Source organism: Doryrhamphus excisus, chromosome 6 (genome assembly GCF_030265055.1).
Source record: "Doryrhamphus excisus isolate RoL2022-K1 chromosome 6, RoL_Dexc_1.0, whole genome shotgun sequence".
Classification (NCBI taxonomy): Eukaryota; Metazoa; Chordata; class Actinopteri; order Syngnathiformes; family Syngnathidae; genus Doryrhamphus; species Doryrhamphus excisus.
In genome coordinates, this window is record NC_080471.1 from 6,792,434 (window position 1) to 6,815,383 (window position 22,950).

Consider the following 22,950-nt stretch of genomic DNA (forward strand, 5'->3'; position numbering starts at 1 on the left):
TTAAATTAAATAACTGTGAAGTTGTGGAAAACGTAATTTGTTGTCTTTAAAAAATATATTACTATGGTACCCATTATGTCATTGTATGGTCATATGACATCGTACTTCGGTACGAGGTGCATTATAAAAAAAAACAAAACAAAAAAAAAAAAAAAACCTTAAACTGTATTATGGAAAGCAGGAAGTGAACAAATGTAACAGTTAGTGATTGTAAAAGTACCAGATGGAGGGGTAGGATTTAATAAGCTTTGCTTCTTCCTACTCCTTTTGGACATGTGGAACTGGGAACTGATTATGGGATGCACTCAATTGGAATCTGATGCATGTTCATATGAAATAAAACCATTACCATTACCATATCTATACTATATAGATATATATAGTTTATATATATATATAGTTTCATTGCACTTTAATGAACGTACATATTTTGGGACCTATGGGGATAAAGTGTAACTTTACAAACAAATAAATATCTACATGCATACATATACATTGAGGTCATGTGTTTCATAAGAAAACATTTTCTTAGATCCACGATCACACTTCCTCTGACAGATAGTGTCACCATGGGGGGGGGGGGGGGGGGGGGGGCAGTGAAGATGACAGTCCTTAACGTCTCTTTCCATCTTGAGAAATGTCATGCAAATAAATGACGAACAATCCCACTCAAACGCTGGCCTGCAAATCACTTAATGCGGCGAGGAAATGGCCGTTTCTGTCTCCCGATGGCCAGATTGCGACTGTGTAATTCCACGCTTCTTGCTCTTTGCCAGCAACAGCAAGCGTAGACTCTTTCTAAGCGATGACTTCAGAGTAGGGTTACAAAAAAAAAAAAAAAAAAGAACTTGCGGCTTTTCGACTGATTGTGGTGACATTATTTTTAGCTGCGGAAAGCCATGAGAAAGAAGGAGGGAGAAACAGACACATGCTCCTTGAAGTGCTGGCGGATTATTGGCACTTTGTCCAATCTCATCAGCAAGGATGGGGACCAATCAGAGCACTAGCGTTGTTGCACAAAGGAACAAGAACAGCACTCAAGCTGATGAAGATAATGCGCTATTGGTGGAGAAAGATTTTTGAACATGATCAACAGCGGACACATCAGCATTTTTTTCCTCGAACAACGGAGCTCCTCGTCTTTCCATTTCCTTCCAGAAGATACCATTTCCCATCAGGTAGGACAGAAAGAACACCTCAAGTGATGGTTTTTGGTCCATGTTGGCACTAGAACGTCTAGGAGGGAATGTCAAAACTCCCCCATTGACGGCAGCACTCGTGCAGCAAGACCCAATTACCTTGCTACCTTGGTACTATATATCCATGTATCTCAGTATTTTCTAAACAGGTAACAAAACTACACTGGAAAGACATTTTCAAAAAATGTATGCATTCCTTCATAATATTGGACAGAAAAGGGTTCAACAAAAATGGATCTTGGCCCAGGGTTGTTTTATTTTTATTTTTTAATTGGCGCATGGCACATTCTAAAAACAGAATTTAGCAAGAAAAATTAAAGTGTGCACAGGCCATACAGCGAGGAGACCCGAGTTCGAATCCACCCTTGGGCCACTGTGTGGAGTTTGCATTTTCTCCCCGTGCATGCATGGGTTTTCTCCGGGTACTTCGGCGTCCTCCCACATTCCAAAAACATGGAAACCGTAGTACCCGGAGAAAACCCACGCATGCACGGGGATAACATGCTAACTCCACACAGAGATGGCCGAGGGTGGAATCAAACTCGGGTCTCCTAGCTGTGAGGCCTGCATGGTAACCACTTGGTCGCTGTGCAGCTAACTTGAAAGATAATTTTAGTAGCATTTAAACTATTTAAGAAAAACTATGTTATTTTTGCAAAAGTTGTAGTATAAGAAATTTTGGGAAAATTTGGGGAAAATCTTATGGGAATAAAGTCATAATATTATGGGGAAAAGTATTATTATTATTCATTCATTCATTCATTTTCTACCGCTTTTTCCTCACGAGGGTTGCGGGGGTGCTGGAGCCTATCCCAGCTGTCTTCGGGTGTGAGGCGGGGTACACCCTGGACTGGTCGCCAGCCAATCACAGGGCACATATAGACAAACAACCATTCACACTCACATTCATACCTATGGACAATTTGGAGTGGCCAATTTTGGAATGTGGGAGGAAACCGGAGTACCCGGAGAAAACCCACGCATGCACGGGGAGAACATGCAAACTCCACACAGAGATGGCCGAGGGTGGGGATTGAACCTTGGTCTCCTAGCTGTGAGGTCTGCGCGCTAACCACTCGACCGCCGTGCCGCCCCTATTATTATTATATTATATCATATTATGAAACTACAGACTAAGAAGAATGCTAATATTTTTTGAATTCATTCATTCATTCCTTTTCTACCGCTTTTTCCTCACGAGGGTCATGGGGGTGCTGGAGCCTATCCCAGCTGTCTTGGGGCGAGAGGCGGGGTACACCCTGGACTGGTGGCCAGCCAATCACAGGGCACATATAGACAAACAACCATTCACACTCACATTCATACCTATGGACAATTTGGAGTGGCCAATTAACCTAGCATGTTTTTGGAATGTGGGAGGAAACCGGAGTACCCGGAGAAAACCCACGCATGCACGGGGAGAACATGCAAACTCCACACAGAGATGCACAGGGGTGGAATCGAACTCGGGTCTCCTCGCTGTGAGGCCTGCATGCTAACCACTCTACCACCGTGCAGCCAACTTGAAAGATAATTTTAGTAGCATTTGAACTATTTAAGAAAAACTATGTTATTTTTGCAAAAGTTGTAGTATAAAAAATTTTGGGAAATTTTGGGGAAAATCTTATGCGAATAAAGTCATAATATTATGGGGAAAAGTACTATTATTATATTATTATTATTATATTATATCATATTATTATGAAAGACAAATTCAACTATAGACTAAGAAGAATTCTAATATTTTTGGAATGCATTTAATTAAAATATTTGGAAAATGACAAAGCAAGGGAAAAAGATGAAATTTCGCAGTAATAATGCAACTATTGTATATGAAAAACCTTTCTCATTTTTCACTATTTCGCTTGTACCTCTGTACGAGTGACGAGAAAAAGGAAAAAGTTTGAACACCCCCAGTCAAGGGATCACATGTTTAAGTTACCAGTCGCAGTCGCTGTGCAATTAATTGTTCGTTATAAAAGTGTAAAAAAAAAAAAAGAACACCAAAAGAAGTTTTTCCATCAGGCAGCTGCGTCGCCCTTCCCCTGCCATTATTTTCCTCCTCTATTCCCAGCAAGGACCACACCATTCCTGTGGAATTAACCTCAAAGTCATTACGCCGGTGAGGGTCACTAGATGTGAGACATTGGTAAAAAAAAAACAGCAGCAGTGTCCTGGCTTCAGCGCTCGGCCTCAGGCGTCCACACACACACACACACACACACACACATCCACACGGTAAGAATAGCCACACAGCCATCCAGGCGTGCTGCCCAGCCACCAGTCAGCCTGCTTAATAGGGATGGCAAATAGTCCCTGCAGCCCTAAAGACACAATAACACAACACATAATATTCTCTGTGTCGCTGCTTTAACAGTCTGTGAGTCCAAGCAAACGAGGCCGGGGGTTCGCAGGGCTAAACACACACGCTCTATTTCAATTAGCAGCCTGTTGGCCCAGGGGGGAGCTGACCGATGCCGCAGACACGGAACTCTTGGGAAGCAAACCTGCACATTGGTCTCACTTGATTGTTTGGATTCTCATTATATTGGGCCATTGGAAGGCTAATTGTATGCAACTTGGCCAGGATTTCTTTCTATTATTTGTAGTCATAAAAGGGCGTGAAGGTGCATAGAACTCTTTTGACAGGGCGACCGATTTGGTCCAATTATAACTACATATTTTTGAAATATTCTTCTTTTTTTTTCCATACAGGAACATTTTGGGAGTAAGTGTAACTTTTTATTCATTCATTCATCTTCAATACTGCTTGGTATGCTGGGTATACTGGGGAGCCGCTCCCGGTACAAGCCGAAATGGTCACCAGCCAATCGCAGGGCAAATACAGACAACCATTCACACTCAACACATATTTTTGGAAAGTGGGAGGAAGCTGCAGTACCCGGAGAACATTGACACAGAGATGCTGAAAGGCAGATAAACCTACAGTATATGTTCCAACTTCTGACTGCATGACCAACATGCTAACCACAAGGCCACGATGAAGCTAATTTAACACACCACTTTTTTTAAGGAACTCAAATTTTCTTTGTATTATCCTCTTTGTCCTGTTAATAATTATTAACCGAGTCAAGGCTGTAATAATCTGAGGTTCTTGAAGTGGACCTATTATGCTTTTTCCTCTTTTCTGACCTATAAATGTAATTAGAATGATGTATTCTTGTGTAAAACCATGCCAAAGTTTCAGATAATGAGGTTTGCGCATTTGGAAGTGAGCCCTAACAGATGTTTGGAATGGCTCTGAACGATCAGCTTCAGAGTTTTTTCTAACACTGGCTCCCCTGTGACATCACAATGTGCCTTTTAAGAAGTCACAGGCGCCATCCAGCTGGGGACTTCCTTATATGGGCATGTCTGCAGGTGGGCCGTGGGTGGAATAAATTAAAACGTTTAACTGGAATAGGTGCATGTTCTGGAAGATCTAGAAAGCTTATCATGTTTAGCTGCTCTATAAGAGTCCACGACTCAAACCAAACTATAAACACCATGAATGAGTTACAATTTTCACATTTGAAACTCAAATCTGTGTGCGTGCACACGTTTGTGCAAGATGATATGGCCTCCTCTGGACAGGCACGGCCATAGCGACTGTGTTTGTAGTTTCACTGTCCTACCACGTGGTTTTGTGTGTACGTGTGGTCAGAGTTGTGCACAAATGTACGCATTTTCCTATACACAACTACAAGTGGATAAATCCCATACTTGGGAATGTTCTGAAGCAAAAATAGGCAAAAATGTTGATAGGTCTTTTCCAAAGTCAAAGCTGATGGGTGTGACTATCTGGTTTTGCCTGAAACACAAAGATAATAGGTCTGCTTTCATGGACATTAAAAAATAGCCACATTTGAAAGGGTGAAATCAGGATATTTACAGTACATTTTTAAATGAAACAATTAATGGAGTACCAAAATAGCTGTCGCTTAATTGGATAATTGATTAATCATGGATTCATCGTTGCAGCTATATACGAAATAAAGCTGAAAATACATTTTCTTAAATATTGATGCATTCATATAAAAATGTTCAACGTTTTTACACTGATTTATGACACTTTTATGAGAGGGACCGAATATTTTTCTTTATGAACTCAAAGCGGCTCCAAAATTCATTAATTCCAACTATTCCCTTTTGCATCCATTTTTTAAAATTGCATATTCAGTCTGCATTTTTCCATTCCAATTATCCTCATTAGAGTCGCAAGGGTATGCTGGAGCCTATCCCAGTTAGGTAGGTAAGAACCCTGGACTGGTGGCCAGCCAATCACAGGGCACATATAGACAAACAACCATTCACACTCACATTCATACCTATGGACAATTTGGAGTGGCCAATTAACCTAGCATGTTTTTGGAATGTGGGAGGAAACCGGAGTACCCGGAGAAAACCCACGCATGCACGGGGAGAACATGCAAAAAATGAAAAAAAGATTTTTTTTTTAAATATTTGTATATTATTAAAAACAATATATATATATGCAAACATTAAAAAAACATTATTTTATTTTTTTTAAATATTTGTATATTATTTAAAAAAATACAAATATTTAAAAAAAATAATTATTTTATAATAATTATATATAATATAATATAATAATAACATAATAATAATATAATAATTTTTTTCATTAGGCCACACGGTTGTGGTTAGTATGTTGGTCACACAGTAATTTATTTATTTATATGTATAAATATATATATAATGTTTCCACGTTTTTATTACACTTTTATGTGGCTAAATGGGTAACAAAAACAAAACGCCCGTCCACCAATCACATGACGAGCGAGGGAGAGGCGAGGCAAAGGCAGGCTAAAGTTGTTTTTTCTCTCTCTCTCTCTCTTTTTTTTTTTTAATTGCCAACATTCCCGGTCACGGTTGGTCGTCTCTGTCACAGCAGATCAGCGGACCGCCACCTCCGGTCCGAGAGCTCGCCGGGCTTTAACTTCATCAACCACGTGCAGGAATAACCAATTTTAGCAGCAGCTGTGAAATGCCTTTCAATATACTGCTCGCCCGGAGCAATTTTCCCCTCTCACTTGGGCGAAGGTGGCAATATGAGCGAGCAAGATACTCACCCCCAGGGGCGTCATTATCCCAGACACAGGAAGTTGCGGCACTTGTAATGGAGCCTTGGGTCTACCTGGCAGCTTTCTTATATTGAAATGAAGGCAAAGGTAGCACTGTTAATAAAAACAAATGGAGAAAATGGAATGCCAAGGGGCTTTGCCGTTGGATTATGAGAACTGGCCAGGAAAAGGCAGGAAGGGTTTCGGTTGTTTCTTCCCAGTTCTCCAGTCACTTTTTGCTGCCAGTTCCCAGAGCACAAGGACCCTTTTTTCTCCTGCCAATCACAACCAGATGTGCCCAGACGTGTTCTAAGAACTCAAATCCCATCACTAGGTCTGGATTTTAGTCACACACACGAGTCGACGCAGGCACAGAAAAAGTGACAAAAATACACACAATCTTAGACATTGGCCACAAGCTGAGGCTGTGTAATCACAGGGCCCCCGAAAAAAGGACTCCTGGAGCAAAAATAGGCTCCAATAACAACAGACTGTTTGTCTCATCGCTTGGTTCCCTCAGGACCCAGAGGACGCTGCTTGCGCGCAAACTAATGTCCGGTCCTATCAATGCAAAAGGCGAGGCGGGACAATTACACGGCAGACAGGTTGGTGCAGGTGTTGGCATTTTCAACCGATAGACAAGATAAATGCGCTCTCAGGCGGTGGTCAGCCTGTGGGTGTGGTTTATTTTTTGTTATATTTTTAACATGAACTTCAAGGGAACACTAAAATGTGTACAACACAAAATAATGTTATTATGGAAGCGATTGGGTAAAGAACTCAATGTACTACTGTAGTATGAGGCAGTTAAAGTATATGTTTTTTCCATGTTGTATCACTGAAGAAGAAAGCTGATATTGCTTAGTTTCTACCAAGCATTTATTTAGCTTTTATATCATGTTTTGGTCTTTTATTGTACTCCTGTACTAATTGACTTATTTATTGTTAATTAGCATCCGCTATGTTTTTATTATTAAATGTATCCTCACATTTGCAGGCATAAAAAATAGCTAAACAAACTAAAATACAAATGTACAGCATTCAGAAGACACATTCAAAGATGTTGGAATGATATGTCCCGTAGTATTCCACGCTGGTCACTAGGTGTCAGTAATGTTACATTGATGAGACAATAGCCACTGCATGAAGTACCAAACTAACATGCTAACATGTGTGAGTCTATTTTATGTCTTACATTGCCTATTTTATCTGCTTTTGTCTACTATATAGTATAACTTTAAATTATTATTCTAAATTATTTAAATTATTTGTACAAATTACGCTGTACATTGTTGTTCATATTTGATGCCATCTAATTATTCTCCACATTATTATTATTATTATTATTTATTATTATGCGGGAGCCAAGCAACAACATTTTGTTGGCAATTTCACTGCTGTGATATTGTGCAATGACAATAAAGAAAGTCTATCTATGTCTTGATATTTGATAACAACGTAAAAAAAATATTTAAAAAGGTGCTAAATAGGTTTTATATGCTCCAACTACAAAAAATATTCCATTCAAAAAAGAAGAAATCCATCCGGTGAACCACAATGAGGGATTGTGTAATTGTGTAAATGTGAAGATGCAACGTTCCTTCATGTGATTTATTAAGCGTGTTAGAAACATTACCACTGTATGCCCTCTGGCTGCACAAATTCTGATGATAGCTTGCTATAAGATTGTTTTGACAGTAAAAAGTACAAAAAATAAATAAATATGAGAGGGCTGGGGTGGGGCTGGGGTGTGGGGGGGTCATGTGTTGTGTAAGCAAACACTATTCATCATCTCAATCTGATTAGGGAATTACCAGTGCAAGTTTTGTGTATGCTGCACAGCTCCCGAACCTCTTTCTCCTTCCTCTCTTTCTATCTTTCTGCAGTATCACCCCCCCCCCCCCCCCCCCAAGCCCCCCTCCTGCATCCTCTCCCTGCTACGGATCCACCTGCGGCTACGCTATCAGCCTCTACCATCTGTTACCCCGCTAGCCAGTGTAAGATGGAGCCGCTTGAAAGTTGTTGGCTATCGATTGCGGACACATTCATTTTCACCAGGTCGACGCGTCTCAATTTGGAATGGCACCAATATATCATCACCAATGACCAATATATGCATGTCATAAAGGATTTCATGATATTTTCTAACGTTTAATAGTATTTTAAAAAATAATTTTATACCCTGTGTTTTGATGGCAATTGCAACACAGATTCATTCATCTGCTGTCTCAGTCACAACATCAAAGCGGTGGGCGGGATCAGCAATCTGATTGGTTGCTTAAACTACAATGAGGCGTCCAAGTCAGCTGGGATAGGCTCCAGGATAAGTGGAATGACAGCGGTCCATCTGTTTGGACACAAAAGCCAAAGAAAAAGCAATGGCATTCCACTGTTTAGTATAAGTCCTGAGTGTATTCCCAGCTCCCTTGACATCATGAACCAGTGCCCCCCCGTCTTTCTGTCCCAGTCAGCTGGGATAGGCTCCAGGATAAGTGGAATGACAGTGGTCCATCTGTTTGGACACAAAAGCCAAAGAAAAAGCAATTGCATTCCACTGTTTAGAATAAGTCCTGAGTGTACTTCCAGCTCCCTTGACATCATGAAGCAGCCGCCCGCCCGCCCCCCGTCTTTCTGTCCCAGTCAGCTGGGATAGGCGCCAGGATAAGTGGAATGACAGCGGTCCATCTGTTTGGACACAAAAGCCAAAGAAAAAGCAATGGCATTCCACTGTTTAGTATAAGTCCTGAGTGTACTCCCAGCTCCCTTGACATCATGAACCAGCCCCCCCCCCTGTGTCTTTCTGTTCCAGTCAGCTGGGATAGGCTCCAGGATAAGTGAAATGACAGCGGTCCATCTGTTTGGACACAAAAGCCAAAGAAAAAGTAGTGGCATTCCACTGTTTAGTATAAGTCCTGAGTGTACTCCCAGCTCCCTTGACATCATGAACCAGCGCCTTTCTGGCCTGCAGTAGGAAGGCATTTCACTGTTATCTTGTATTTCTAACATTGTGTGCGTCTTTGGAACCACGCTTCCTGCTGATGGTCTCGTCGTCCATTGCGGTCTTGTTCTGGTCTACAAGGTCTACTGACTACCTTGGACAGCTCTTTGGCCTTTCCCACGCAACATCAGCACATTCTTGACTGTTAGCAGGGGATCAAATACTTATTTTCCCCAACTCTGTATGGAATCCATGGAACAGCCATTCACATCAGTCCTCCCTAATTGGGTCCATCCCGTGTCCACCTCTCCTCCGTCCAAAGCATCGATCTGAGCTTTTATCTCCACTCTGATCCCTGTGTTATTTCAGGCACACAGGGATTGCTTAATGATCTATTGACCTGATCTATTGATCCGTACAGTACACGACCACAATGGAGAGGGGTCGGCGTTGGCTGGCTTCACCCGCCTCCTGCAACCCCAACGGCTGCTCTTTAGCTGGCTGTGTTGCAGAACGCTGATGACTCTTAATGTGCTGCAAAGCATCTGGCTGCTAAGTGCTCAGCGTGGTTGTGCTGTCCAGCATCGCACTGCAACCCCCAATGATGCTAATACACGTTCATATGAAACAATAATCACATGTTTTGAATCATGACGGCCATACGTAGAAGTGCTATAGCCTTCAATCACTAATATGTTAAGAATTACAAGAATTAAATACACAGAATAAACCAAGTGAGGATACCGGCATAGAAAACCGATGGATGGATGAAACTCCATGGTTGTACAACAAGGAAAACAGCACATTTGTTTACTTATTTGTGTACACTGACCATTCAAAACCTTCTCTCAGGATAGATGGAGGTGTATCTGTGTATGAGGTTTGGGGGGGTCAAGGTCCAGCAGGCTGCGTCTCGTTGGGGAGGTGGGCGGAGCACTCTGGAGCAAGGCGTCTGTATAAAACTGTCAGGGAGAGACGGAAGAGGGTGTTAGAGCGGCAAATGGGAAAAGCACAGCTGGATGTAAATCACATGATCCTTCTCTGTTGAGGGGGGGGGGGGGGGGTTGCTCATTGATTGGCTTCTGTAAATTCACTAATACAGATCATTCTGTCTGGTTAACTCATTAGCATATGCAGCTGCCTGGTAAAATGTGCACTGTCTCACGGCATTAAAAAAAGTGCTTTTATAAAATCGCATAAGGGTATAATTATACAAAACACAACATTATATCAAGCCATAAAGCTCTTTATTGTGAAAAAAACATCCTGGCTAATGCTTATCGGTATTGCAGATATCACAGAGATCTACGTCCGATCTGATAGGCTGCTTTTAAAGGTCAGTTTTTCCCAAGCACCCTCGTAAAACACGGCAGAAACATTGATTTACAAGCATCACATTCTTTTCAAATGGATTTTTCCGTCTGGTGTGTGTGTCTGTGTGTGTGTGTGTTTCTGACCAGGTGATATTGAAATACAGCTGCTCAAAGTCAAACATGTCATCAATAATAATTAAAACTCAAATAAAGCAAAAGTGCTCGGTCAATACTGTCACCTAGTGGCCTGTTAAAGGTACCTCTGAGATGAACTAATTGGTGTTGAGTATTACAAGTGTACAAAAACAAGGCTTTCCGTAGTTTGTTCCAAAAGGTTTGCCGAAAACCAAAACGTGAAAAATCGAAGCAATTTTTCCCATTGGCAATAATACGTTAAATACGTTACAAATGGTGTTGTTTAATATTCACTTAATATCATACTTTATTGCAGTGATGACATCAAGCATCCTTTAATATTGGTGGTGAAAATGCATCCATCAAATTAAAAATAAATCCACCTGCAGCACGACAAATAATGCATGGTAGCAGCAACATCAATTTAAAAACTAATAGAGAATAAATAACTTCTTTTTTTACACACTTTCCTCTTCGTTATTAATTGCATTATTGATTTATTTTCTTCAAAACATACATTTTAAAGAAAAGAGCATGCAATGTCAGCAGAATGTCAGTGTGAAAAAAGCTGAAGCTTTGAAAAGATACAAACATCAAAATTTAGAATGAACACAGGAGCCGTTCGGAAACCGAAGCTGGACTGAAAGGCTGTGGAAAAACGTTAAAAAGTTGAATGAAAGTACGAGTAAATTGATAGCTAAATCGGAAATTGAACCAACCGTCTCTAGGTATGGATCCAAGCGCTCTCATCGCTGCGCGATGCAACTTTTATTAATTTGCCACAATTTGGTAGCAGTAGGGAATGCCAAATAAGTCTAGTGCAAACTCCCATCATGCTTTGCAGCACCGCTCTTTGAAGAGTTGTTAATATTTTGTGTTTAATGTTGTGTATTAGGTCTATTCGGTAATTCCATGTACATGTATTTAGTTGTTGTCATTCTATGTACATAAGTAAATAGACAGTGTGTGTTTAAATACAATGTGTGTATTTACTGATTTGATCTCTTCTATTAATCGATTAATAGTTGTGTGACTTTGCAATCCAAATTCAAAGTTATTATCACAACCAGTTCTCGGCATACACAAACTGTGGGGCAGTCAGAAATGTTAAGGGGGTTAATACATTCATATACATCAGGGGTCTCAAACACGCGGCCCACGGGCCAAATGTGGCCCGCAGGACACTAGTTTGAGGCCCCCGCCTTGATATGAAAGTTGAATGTTAGTGCGGCCCGCGCAAGTTTGATATGGATGCTGTATGGTATCATGTACCCAGAAAAAATTATTACGTTTGATTAATGTTCATGTTAAAGGTTAAATAACTGTTAATAGTTATCCTCCCTATCCGTGTGGAAGTGGTAAGTTTTTGGCTATTTAAGTTTAAAGGAAATAACTTGAAGGCTACCGTTTAGGTCGCTAGCTCTCTAGTTTGCGAGTTAGCATGTGTTGCGCAATATGTTGTAAATAAAAAGAGTATAAATGCCTCGCCCAGACCCTAGCTCCAGTGGCCCCCAGGTAAATTATATGATATACAGGTAATATATATGATATACATCATGAGCAAGGCACTTTTTTATGACAGTGTTTTGGTCACTGCATTGGTTGTTAGTTGTGTGTCCAGCACTTACTTAGGACTCTACCCTCAAACCCCAGTGGCGGTTCCAGCTATGGCGCCCTCTACAGGCGTACACGTTTTGGGGAGATCACCCCAAAAAACCCAAAGATAAACAAATACAGAAAAATGTGGTCACTTCCAGTCTGGGAGTCAGGGCCAGAGACCTACCCATCGGGGACCGGAGAAAGTGCGAGGAGGGGAGGGGGTGGAAGCGGGGACCAGCGCCGGGAAGCCATACGCCGACACTCCACCCTAAAGAGGAACAGCATGCCAGCCCCAGCGGACATCTGTTTGCACAGGTGTGCTTACCCGATGTGATTAAGATTGGCGCCGCACACATTTCCCCGGCGACGGCGCACTCTCGCTGTGGGTGCTGGTGCATACTTTGGGGGGGGGCTGGACATGAGGGGAGCAATTTGGGCACAGATGGAACTGATGAGAGTTTGAGTGGAGGAGGACGGCGCAAGTGGAGGGGAAAATGAAGGGATGGAGGGGGAAAAAGTTGGGATGGTAAACCGCTGCACTTTTGAGGCGCATGTGGACGATGCCTCCGCTCTTTGATCGTCATAAAAAGGATGGCGGGGGAATCCACAAATACGTCTCATGCCATAAGGAAGGAAGGCCTTGAACTGTTTATTTGGAGCAGCTGCTACTCCAAGCTCATATAAAACTAACATGAAGCAAAACTACTCAGTCTTTGACAAATGGCACGTTTGGGGGCTTTATGGGACCCCTGAAAATACAGTATGTACATTTTTTTTTCCAGGATATGCATGTTTGCAAGATTCTGTACATTTCAGCATATGTTCAAGCCCTCAAAAGACGATCTTGTTGGTAGTGTTTTTTTCTGCTAATACTGACATCAAGGTGCGAGTGAGCAATCAACAAACTGCACCGTGCTGCACACAGCTACAAGCTTGCCACGCCCCCTTCAATGTTCCTATATGTGGCGCTGCAAAAACTCCGATGGCATAAAAATGGAAGGCCTTGAACTGCTCGTGCTCCTAAAATTAACTACTCACATTTTGACAACAGCCAGTAAGCGGTGTGAGTAAGTATAATAAGCATTTACTTTGGCATCTGAAAATCAATTTGTGTATATCGAGGGTATCCAAAATGCACCCACAACTTGTTTTGTATTGGAATATTCTACTGATAAAATTAATCCGTCTGCCAAATGGCCCAGATTCTTAAAAATCTAACACCCTTAGGCTCTTTGATCATTTTCATGCATTCTGTCATAATGAACAACATATTTCTTGTCAGTTCTTGTCAGTGGTGGATATTTCTCACTCTCTGGCGGCCTGGCACAATTCAATTGAGCAGCTTTTGGGGGGTGAAGGGACCCCTGAAACATGGTGTGTACATTTTTGCCAGGATATATCGCAAGATTTGCTACGTCTTTGAGTTTGTCCAAGCCCTCAAAACATAGACATAGACTTTCTTTATTGTCATTGCACAATAACACAGCAGTGAAATTGCCAACGAAATGTCGTTGCCTGGCTCCTGTGTAATAATAAATAATAAATAATGATGTGGAGAATAAATAGATTACATCAAATATGAACAACAATGTACAGCGTAAACAGTAATTTGTACAAATAATTTAAATAATTTAGAATAAATAACAATAATTTAAAGTTTTGGTGAAAAGATGGCGTAGTTGGTGAAATAATTATGGATGTCCAAAATTGGCATAAAAATGAAATATTGTTTTTTTCCTGCTGATACGGACATCAGGGTGCGAGTGAAACCTCATCACGAACATCCTTCAATTTCTCTATGGGTGGCATTCAGTGGATAAAGTTTGGACCTCGCTGGTCTATGGTTATCATCACATTTTTTTCTCTTGGCCGCATGCAGACAATACCGCCGCTCTTTGATCTTTATGAAAGGACATCAGGAGAGGAAAGTCCCAAATAGCATGTAGAAAATGACAACACCATCCCAGAGAGGAAACGCGCATGGCCTTGAACCGTTTATCCGTGGAAAATCCAACAAGATATATCGGAGGTGGGCAGCGGCTTTGACAGAACCAACACCGGCTGATACTCCAAACAACAACACACCTGTTTCCATGGCAACCACATTGATCTCCCCTTACAGGACACTTCATGCTTTAATGTAAAGTGACAACTTGTGGGAATTAATTTGTGTTGTCGAAAAAAAATCCGCTCTAAACATTTAATTCAGGGGAGAAAAAAAAGCAGCAATCCACACGATTTGCTAGGAACCTTTAATTCGGCTGCGGTTTCTCATAACTTTTCAAATGACCTCACTCCAGCAGCGGTGCGAAGCAGCGACAAGAAAATCTTTAACAAACGAGAAAAGAAAATCCCATTTCACAGCAGTCAGGAAGCGAGGAGGAGGGGAAGAGTTTTCCAAAAGAGAAATGCGAGCTCGGAATAAAAGCTGCTCACACCAACATAGTAGACTACCTTAAAAAAAAAAAAAGAGGCGCAGACAGGTTTAATGCTAAATGCTAAATCATCCCACTGTACAACTCAAAAGCTTACCTTGCGCTGACAACCAGTCAGGAGGATGCGATGCTCTTTGCGGCTTGTTAGCATTGGTAAATATCACTTTGTTGGCGCCTTAAAACGTCTGCTACAGCATCTTTTACTGCATATAGGATAAACAGAATACCTGTTCATCAACACAGCCGAAATGAAAATGAAAATCCTAAAGTCCCAAGGATCCCTTCAGCGCCATGGAGAAGGGTCGGTGTCATTGCTCACTGAGCTGAAGTGTCACAAGCCTGCAGTGCTCGCAGCAATGATCGATGGGCGTCAATAGCGGCGCCGGTATAAGGAGATACCGGTGCCCGCCGTGACACCAAGCAGCAGGAAGCAAGCACATGTTATTGCCAATCTCCATTTCTAATTCCATCGCCCGTGGAGCACCACGGAAAAACATAACAGACTCCAATCTGGTCTCACTTCCCATCTCCCCGACTCCGTTCCACTTCACTCAAATGTGAGATATGTATATATTTGCAAGCGCTAATGTTAGGCCTGCGCAGATTGTTGGGCCAGCACCAGACAGATGGTTCCGCGAGAGGCAGAAGATCAGAGGAGGAAAAACGCTCCCCGCCCGCCCTCACCCGGCTCCCGTTAGGTCTTATTTCAGAGAGAAGGCAACCATCTGAGCCGAGTGTGGCACTGAGGAGCTTCAGAGTACAAAAACAGCCAAGATTTCCTCCGATATCAGACCGGCGTATCAAAGCGGTGCATCAATAAGGGCCTACATACTGTAGTACTCGCTGGAATACACAACTCATTAGGGGGACAACAAAGCTGTGCAAAAATCCCTTTGTACATCTTAAGAGGCTGAAAATAACTGCTTAGATCAGGAAATTGTACAAAATTGACCAAAATTCATAAATTCTGCAAACATTCATAAATCGGCATACTGGCAGATACTGCTACCGCTGCTGGTTGCTGATTGGTTGAGCAGATTCTTGAATTTAACATTTGAGGACAAACAGGGATAGATAATGCTAACATTACCTTGTTGTGCCTTTCAAAGTAAGATTTCCTCACTGCCCTCATTCTCATCTTGGATAAAGTTTGAAGACAAATGCCCTGTTGGTGTACATTAGCTCCGGATACTAAGTATACTAGTAAGTATTATACTCCACAGCCTCTACTTTGCTGTAGGGCTCCATCTTCTTGTTACCCTCAGTCTCCTCTTGGATCATATTTGAGGACACACTAGTGTTAGCTCACTGTTGCTGTGCCTTACCACTGGTGCTGCAAGTACGTATGGTGCTCCACAGTCTGTCTTGTGGCTGCAGGGCTCCATTTTCTTGTTGCCCTCAGTCTCCTCTTGGATCATATTTGAGGACACACTAGTGTTAGCTCACTGTTGCTGTGCCTTACCACTGGTGCTGCAAGTACGTATTATACTCCACAGTCTGCCCTGTGGCTGCAGGGCTCCATTTTCTTGTTGCCCTCAGTCTCCTCTTGGATCATATTTGAGGACACACTAGTGTTAACTCACTCTGTTGCTGTGCCTTACCACTGGTGCTGCAAGTACGTATTATGCTCCACAGTCTGTCCTGTGGCTGCAGGGCTCCATATTCTTGTTGCCCTCAGTCTCCTCTTGGATCATATTTGAGGACACACTAGTGTTAGCTCACTGTTGCTGTGCCTTACCACTGGTGCCGCAAGTACGTATTGTACTCCACAGTCTGTCCTGTGGCTGCAGGGCTCCATTTTCTTGTTGCCCTCAGTCTCCTCTTGGATCATATTTGAGGACACACTAGTGTTAGCTCACTCTGTTGCTGTGCCTTACCACTGGTGCTGCAAGTACGTATTATGCTCCACAGTCTGTCCTGTGGCTGCAGGGCTCCATATTCTTGTTGCCCTCAGTCTCCTCTTGGATCATATTTGAGGACACACTAGTGTTAGCTCACTGTTGCTGTGCCTTACCACTGGTGCCGCAAGTACGTATTGTACTCCACAGTCTGTCCTGTGGCTGCAGGGCTCCATTTTCTTGTTGCCCTCAGTCTCCTCTTGGATCATATTTGAGGACACACTAGTGTTAGCTCACTCTGTTGCTATGCCTTCCTACTGGTGCCGCAAGTACGTATTATACTCCACAGTCTGTCTTGTGGCTGCAGGGCTCCATTTTCTTGTTGCCCTCAGTCTCCTCTTGGATCATATTTGAGGACACACTAGTGTTAGCTCACTCTGTTGCTGTGCCTTACCACTGGTGCTGCAAGTACGTATTATGCTCCACAGTCTGTCCTGTGGCTGCAGGGCTCCATATTCTTGTTACCCTCAGTCTCCTCTTGGATCATATTTGAGAACACACTAGTGTTAGCTCACTGTTGCTGTGCCTTACCACTGGTGCTGCAAGTACATATGGTACTCCACAGTCTGTCTTGTGGCTGCAGGGCTCCATTTTCTTGTTGCCCTCAGTCTCCTCTTGGATCATATTTGAGAACACACTAGTGTTAGCTCACTGTTGCTGTGCCTTACCACTGGTGCTGCAAGTACGTATGGTACTCCACAGTCTGCCCTGTGGCTGCAGGGCTCCATTTTCTTGATGCCCGCAGTCTCTCTTGGATAAAATCACCTATAATACTGCTGCTTGTAAGCAAACCCTGATGCCTTTAGTGCTAACCACTGGAAGCTGTGGTGAATAGAGCTAAACTGAGATGGTACTATATGGAAAGCCAAAAGTCCAGACATGTTGATATGATATATGATATGATATGATATGAAGTCACATTTGTGAGAGCAGAGCTAAACAAAAGGAGTGACTGTGCATGGCCTTTGTTTTATTTACATACCAGAAGGGCTCGCTCGTCTTTATGTGGCCTCCATCTGCTTTTCTGTTTCACACCCTGCTTGTTGTGACACCTCAAAGGAGGACCGGGTCAGACAAAGTGCAGGAGCGCTTAACAGTACTCGCAGCAGCAAAAAGGAGGCAAGCTCAAACATCGTCTCACAAATGGATTTCGCTCTCAAGCCCTGCAAAGATGCTGCACAGCAATGCACGGTGTCACTGTATCCCAAATGAAAGAGGCACACATTTGCACACGGAAGAAAACACGTGGTTTCACCTGCTGTAAAGCTGTTTATCCACCAGGATTTCCTGTTGTTTTTCGACTGGTTGCGAGCCTCTCTTTTAGTCGGCTTGTTTGACCTTTAAAGGACTGCCCGAGAAGACAAACTCTGCTGGCCCACGAGGGAATCGCAGTGTCTGTTTTGCACTCGTTGCTCACAGATTGCAGAGCTGGCACGGTGCGGGCGACACAGACGGTCTGCTGACCTGGACGCCCGCCGGCCTACCCGACCTTGCTACTTTGTGCCAATGAGGAGCCCATCAGCACCGACCTAAAAATACACTCTTTCCCCGAGACGAGGCTGAACGCAACACAGATGGACTACAAACAACAACCGACTAACAGCTAATCACGGAAGCAGACAACTCTCATTAATTCATGATGGGAAATACCAATAATGATGATGTGAAAGAGGTCATTGAAAGGTTTAACAATTACTTTGTAAATATTGGGCCAAAACAGGAGGAAGAAATTCCCAAAGGAATGAAACCATGGTTAGGAATCCTAATTCCGCATTTCAATCACTTTCATTGCCAATGATTGTAAAGCAAGAACATCAACTGATTGTAATGGAAATGAAATGAAAACTAAAAAAAAAGGGTTAGCAGTAAGATTGTAGAACCGGTGACATACATTAGTAACTCATCATTTCAGACTGGAACTTTTCCTAATGAAAACCAAAACAGCTAATCTAGTTCAAATTTTTAAAAATGGAGAAAACCCTTGAAAAGCTGGAACAGGTTGGATAAATTTATTATTGAGAATGAATTACTCGCAGATAGTCAATATGGATACAGAGCTAACAATTCAACCTCCGTGGCACTGATCAAAATTATGGAGGAAATTACCAACGCTGTAGATAATAGAAAGTATGCAGCTGCAGTATTTATGGGACTGACAAAAGCCTTCCACACAATTAATCATAATAGCTTAATTAAAATATCAAAGCGGTACGGAATCAGAGGATTAGTTTTTGAATTGGGTTAAAGTTATCTTGCCAACAGGAAGCAATACGTAAAGGTAGGAAAATATACAATAATAAATATTACATGCGGGGTAACCCAGGGGTCAATTCTGGAACCAAAAGTGATCAACTTGTCAACTTGTGACCAACTGATACTACTGCCTTTGGTTCTGGGGAAAGCAAAAAGAAAAGAGCTATTTAAAAAAATCACAAAAATCACTCTAGACTGTATGACGAGAGTTCTGCTGTTTTTAAAAACATACTTCAAAAACTCAATTCCAAAATCCCCGATTTCACAAAAGGACTATGCTAGAACATGGAGCACAAAAAGAACAACAACAGCAAAAACACAATTTAAAGTTCCTCTGTATGACAGTAGACTTTTGCTGTTTTTAGGAACCTAGAACATATGTCATGACAACACTGCAGAAAAGCCACTCAAAGATCCTCTATGTGACAGGAGGGCTGTGCTGTTTCCAAGACAGTGAGTCCATAAGCAGATAAAAAGTGGGGACTGAAAGAAAGGAGGAAATGACAACGGGTGGAAGGTATGGTGAGAGCTTGGCAGCCGTCCATGAAAACGACAGCTGGCAGCGACATCCTTCACAAACCTGGCGGCACAATCGCACGATGGAAGCGACAGAAGAAAGGAGGGGCAGAAAGTCTCCAGACTTCCATGCTAATTTACAAGTTCACTTACAAGATCCCCCTCCCCACACGCTAGCTTGCAGCCTGCTTTTAGGGCTAACACCTAAGACACGCCCGTATAAAAGCTGAGGGGTCGGTCTGAAGACGAGTCAGCTGCGGACTACTTGGTGGTGGTGATGGCGGTGGGAGGAGGGGTGAAGACGAATGAGGAAGAGCATGAGGATGCTGATCACCGGTCGGCCATTACACTCCGTCGCTCATCTCATCCAAGAGAGAGCGGACAGGAGCCATGAGGGGCCAATGAGCCAGCGCCAGTTTGGTCATAACAACGCAATACAACACAAGCGCTGGTGCTGCACCGTCGGTTCCAGACTGTCATCCATCTCAATCAGACAGCAGGACAGCGGGGAAGGTCGAAAAGCCACAACGAGCGACGAGACGACAGGGTGGGAAACCGACCGGCTGGAGAAGACATTTGTAACGCCGCTTGACAGGCGTACTTGACTACGGTAGACCCCGCTTTCACCAGGAGTCCGTTCCAGACTGACCAGCAAATGGCAACACGACTATAAAAATGTTTATTTTTGACATATGTGCCTCGCATGGTATTACATAGGAACTCACCACAAATGAATGATAACGTAAGATCATCCATGAACAGATGCTGTTCATGCTGTTCACCCAAAGCTGTGTCAAAAGTTAGAGGTTTGACTTAACTATGGTGCATTCAAGGGCCTCTGAGCAAAGCGCAAAATTGCAAAGCTGATATGACAGGAATGCCCTGCCGCTTTTAAGGACCAACTGCAAAAACGGCTGAATCAAATGGACAACTGAAAATTAGAGGCAGGTGCGTGAAACAAGCGAGTAAACACAGGAACAAACAGTAAGGAACAACAAAGTACGTGACTACAAAATAAAGGCATGGGACCAGGAACTAAGGATTAGAAAAGGAACTAAAACTCCCACATCGTCACAGACCTACTGCAAAAAATGCTAACAAAAATACAACGGCAAAATCACTAGTCAAAGAGCCTCTACATAACATGTCCATGAGCGCGCCGCTGTTTTTTTATTTTTAGGTTTACCGCTTAGGTTTATCGCTTTTAGGTTTATAGCTTAATTAAAATATCAAAGCGGTACGGAATCAGAGGATTAGTTTTTGAATTGGGTTAAAAGTTATCTTGCCAACAGGAAGCAATACATAAAGGTAGGAAAATATCCAATAATAAATATTACATGCGGGGTACCCCAGGGGTCAATTCTGGAACCAAAAGTAATACTACTGCCTTTGGTTCTGGGGAAAGCAAAAAGAAAAGAGCTATTAAAAGAAAAAATCACAAAAATCACTCTAGACCAGGGGTCTCAAACACGCGGCCCGCGGGCCAAATGTGGCCCGCAGAACACTAGTTTGAGGCCCCCGCCTTGATATGAAAGTTTAATGTTAGTGCGTCCCGCGCAAGTTTGATATGGATGCTGTATGGTATCATGTACCCAGAAAAAATTATTACGTTTGATTAATGTTCATGTTAAAGGTTAAATAACTGTTAATAGTTATCCTCCCTATCCGTGTGGAAGTGGTAAGTTTTTGGCTATTTAAGTTTAAAGGAAATAACTTGAAGGCTACCGTTTAGGTCGCTAGCTCTCTAGTTTGCGAGTTAGCATGTGTCTCAAGACCCTGCAGTTGCGCAATATGTTGTAAATAAAAAGAGTATAAATGTGACTATAGTCGTGTTTTGTCATGTCTACAGGGCTCTAATAATGCTTTGTTCATTTTAATCTGAAAAAAATAATTTGTCTACCCACCAACTATATGTGGTTTCTTAAGTTTTTATTATTTGCCGTTTTATTATTATTATTATTACATTTATTTATTACTGATTGATTTTCTTTATTCTTGATCAGTTTATTCATTTTTCATCTTATTTTGTGCAGAAAAAATAAAATTAAGATATTTGAGAACAGTGGCATGTTTTATCAGAGCTTTTATTGTAGAAAATCGGAACCAAAGCACTGAAAAAGTTTGTATATTTTTCTGTTTTTAATAAATGCATTTTTATTTTTTTTTGAAAACCTGATGCGGCCTAGCCTTGCCCAGACCCTAGCTCCAGTGGCCCCCAGGTAAATTGAGTTTGAGACCCCTGCTCTTGACTGTATGACGAGAGTTCTGTTGTTTTTAAAAACATACTTCAAAAGCCTGACATGTACATGAGCGCTCTGCTGTTTTTTATTGCTAGGTTTACCGCCTTTGTGCAGTGACCTGGAGTGCTATCGTTGTTGAATAATTAAAATAAATCCTTCAAAGTAAAGCTTGTGTATATTCACCAAACACTAAAATAAAAAAAAATAAGTCGCTTCACAGGTTAGATGGCAGTTTTGTGTGATTTGAGAGCACGGTCCGTCTGCCCATGGCATTGATTTTTGACCAGGGAGATGGGAGAGCGTCTGTTTTGAACAAGCCAGAAATTGGCTATTTTATTTTGTGCGAGTCATCTGAGAAGCTTGACATGTGTTCTCCAACGGAGGGAATCTACTCGGCTATCAGCGGCAAAGCTCAATAATACTTCACATTTTTCAAAACAACTGCTTTTAAAAAGCACACTCACACATTTGAGTCTTTTGTGTCATACAAAAGCCCCCATTAGCTGGTACACGATCCAGATTGTCCCTGATCCAGAAATGGAGTCATTAGGATTGTCCTCATGGTAAACTGTGGTGCTCACATGATTAGACCATGTGGCTTAGCGTCTACATTTTGGAGCAAAAGCTTCATTAGCATTACACCGCGTAATAACCCCAACTGGGGATTTCCTAACCCACATTTGAAACCACACCCAGCACCTACACGGGGCGTGTAAACAACGCATCATCTGCTTCCCGGCTAAGCGACGTGGAACGTGCAATTTGTATGAAGCGCTCCTGTATGCGAGTGTCATGCATGGATTTTATGGACTGGCGGATGCAAGGCAACTTGCAGCAAGTTGGTGGTGCAAATCCCACCCCACCCCATATATCTGTAAAGCACACAGGGGGAATGGGTGGGGGGTGTTGAACACTTCCACTCTGTGATCCAATTAATTCTGTCTCCGTATGTCACACATGTCTACATGCTAGGATGGTGAGAGGAGAGGAAATGGGAATTTGAGGCAGGCGGAGGTGAAGAAAGATGGGAGAAGTGACTAAGAGGAAGCGGGATAATAGGCCCAGGTTGGGGAATTTAAGAATCCTCCCAGCGGAGCCAATGAGTAGCTGTACGGGGGCAGGAAAATGCAATTACATGCGCCCTCTCATCCTTTTCAGGCATGCATCGTTCATGCAAGTCAGAAGGTAGTGGAGATGTTCACGGCCGTGGCAACCTGCTCTCCATCCTTTCCAGAAATATTCTACTCAACTGTTCTTCATGGGGCCTGCGAGTCTCCCTTCACAATACACTTATTTTAGATGTCAAATGTGATATCAATGCATCCTCTATCATTCTGGAA

At 42.4% G+C, this 22,950-nt stretch overlaps 1 protein-coding gene across 2 annotated transcripts in view; it reads right to left on the reverse strand.

Annotated features, from left to right (window-relative positions):
• The window catches only part of plxnb2b (plexin b2b), a 203,088-nt gene that overhangs the window by 104,909 nt on the left and 75,229 nt on the right, over positions 1-22,950 (reverse strand). For both annotated transcript variants that reach the window (XM_058075677.1, XM_058075676.1), the window contains exon 3: positions 10,054-10,183. The gene's annotated coding sequence lies outside the window, so the exon portion shown is untranslated. The remainder of the gene's footprint in view (positions 1-10,053; positions 10,184-22,950) is intronic.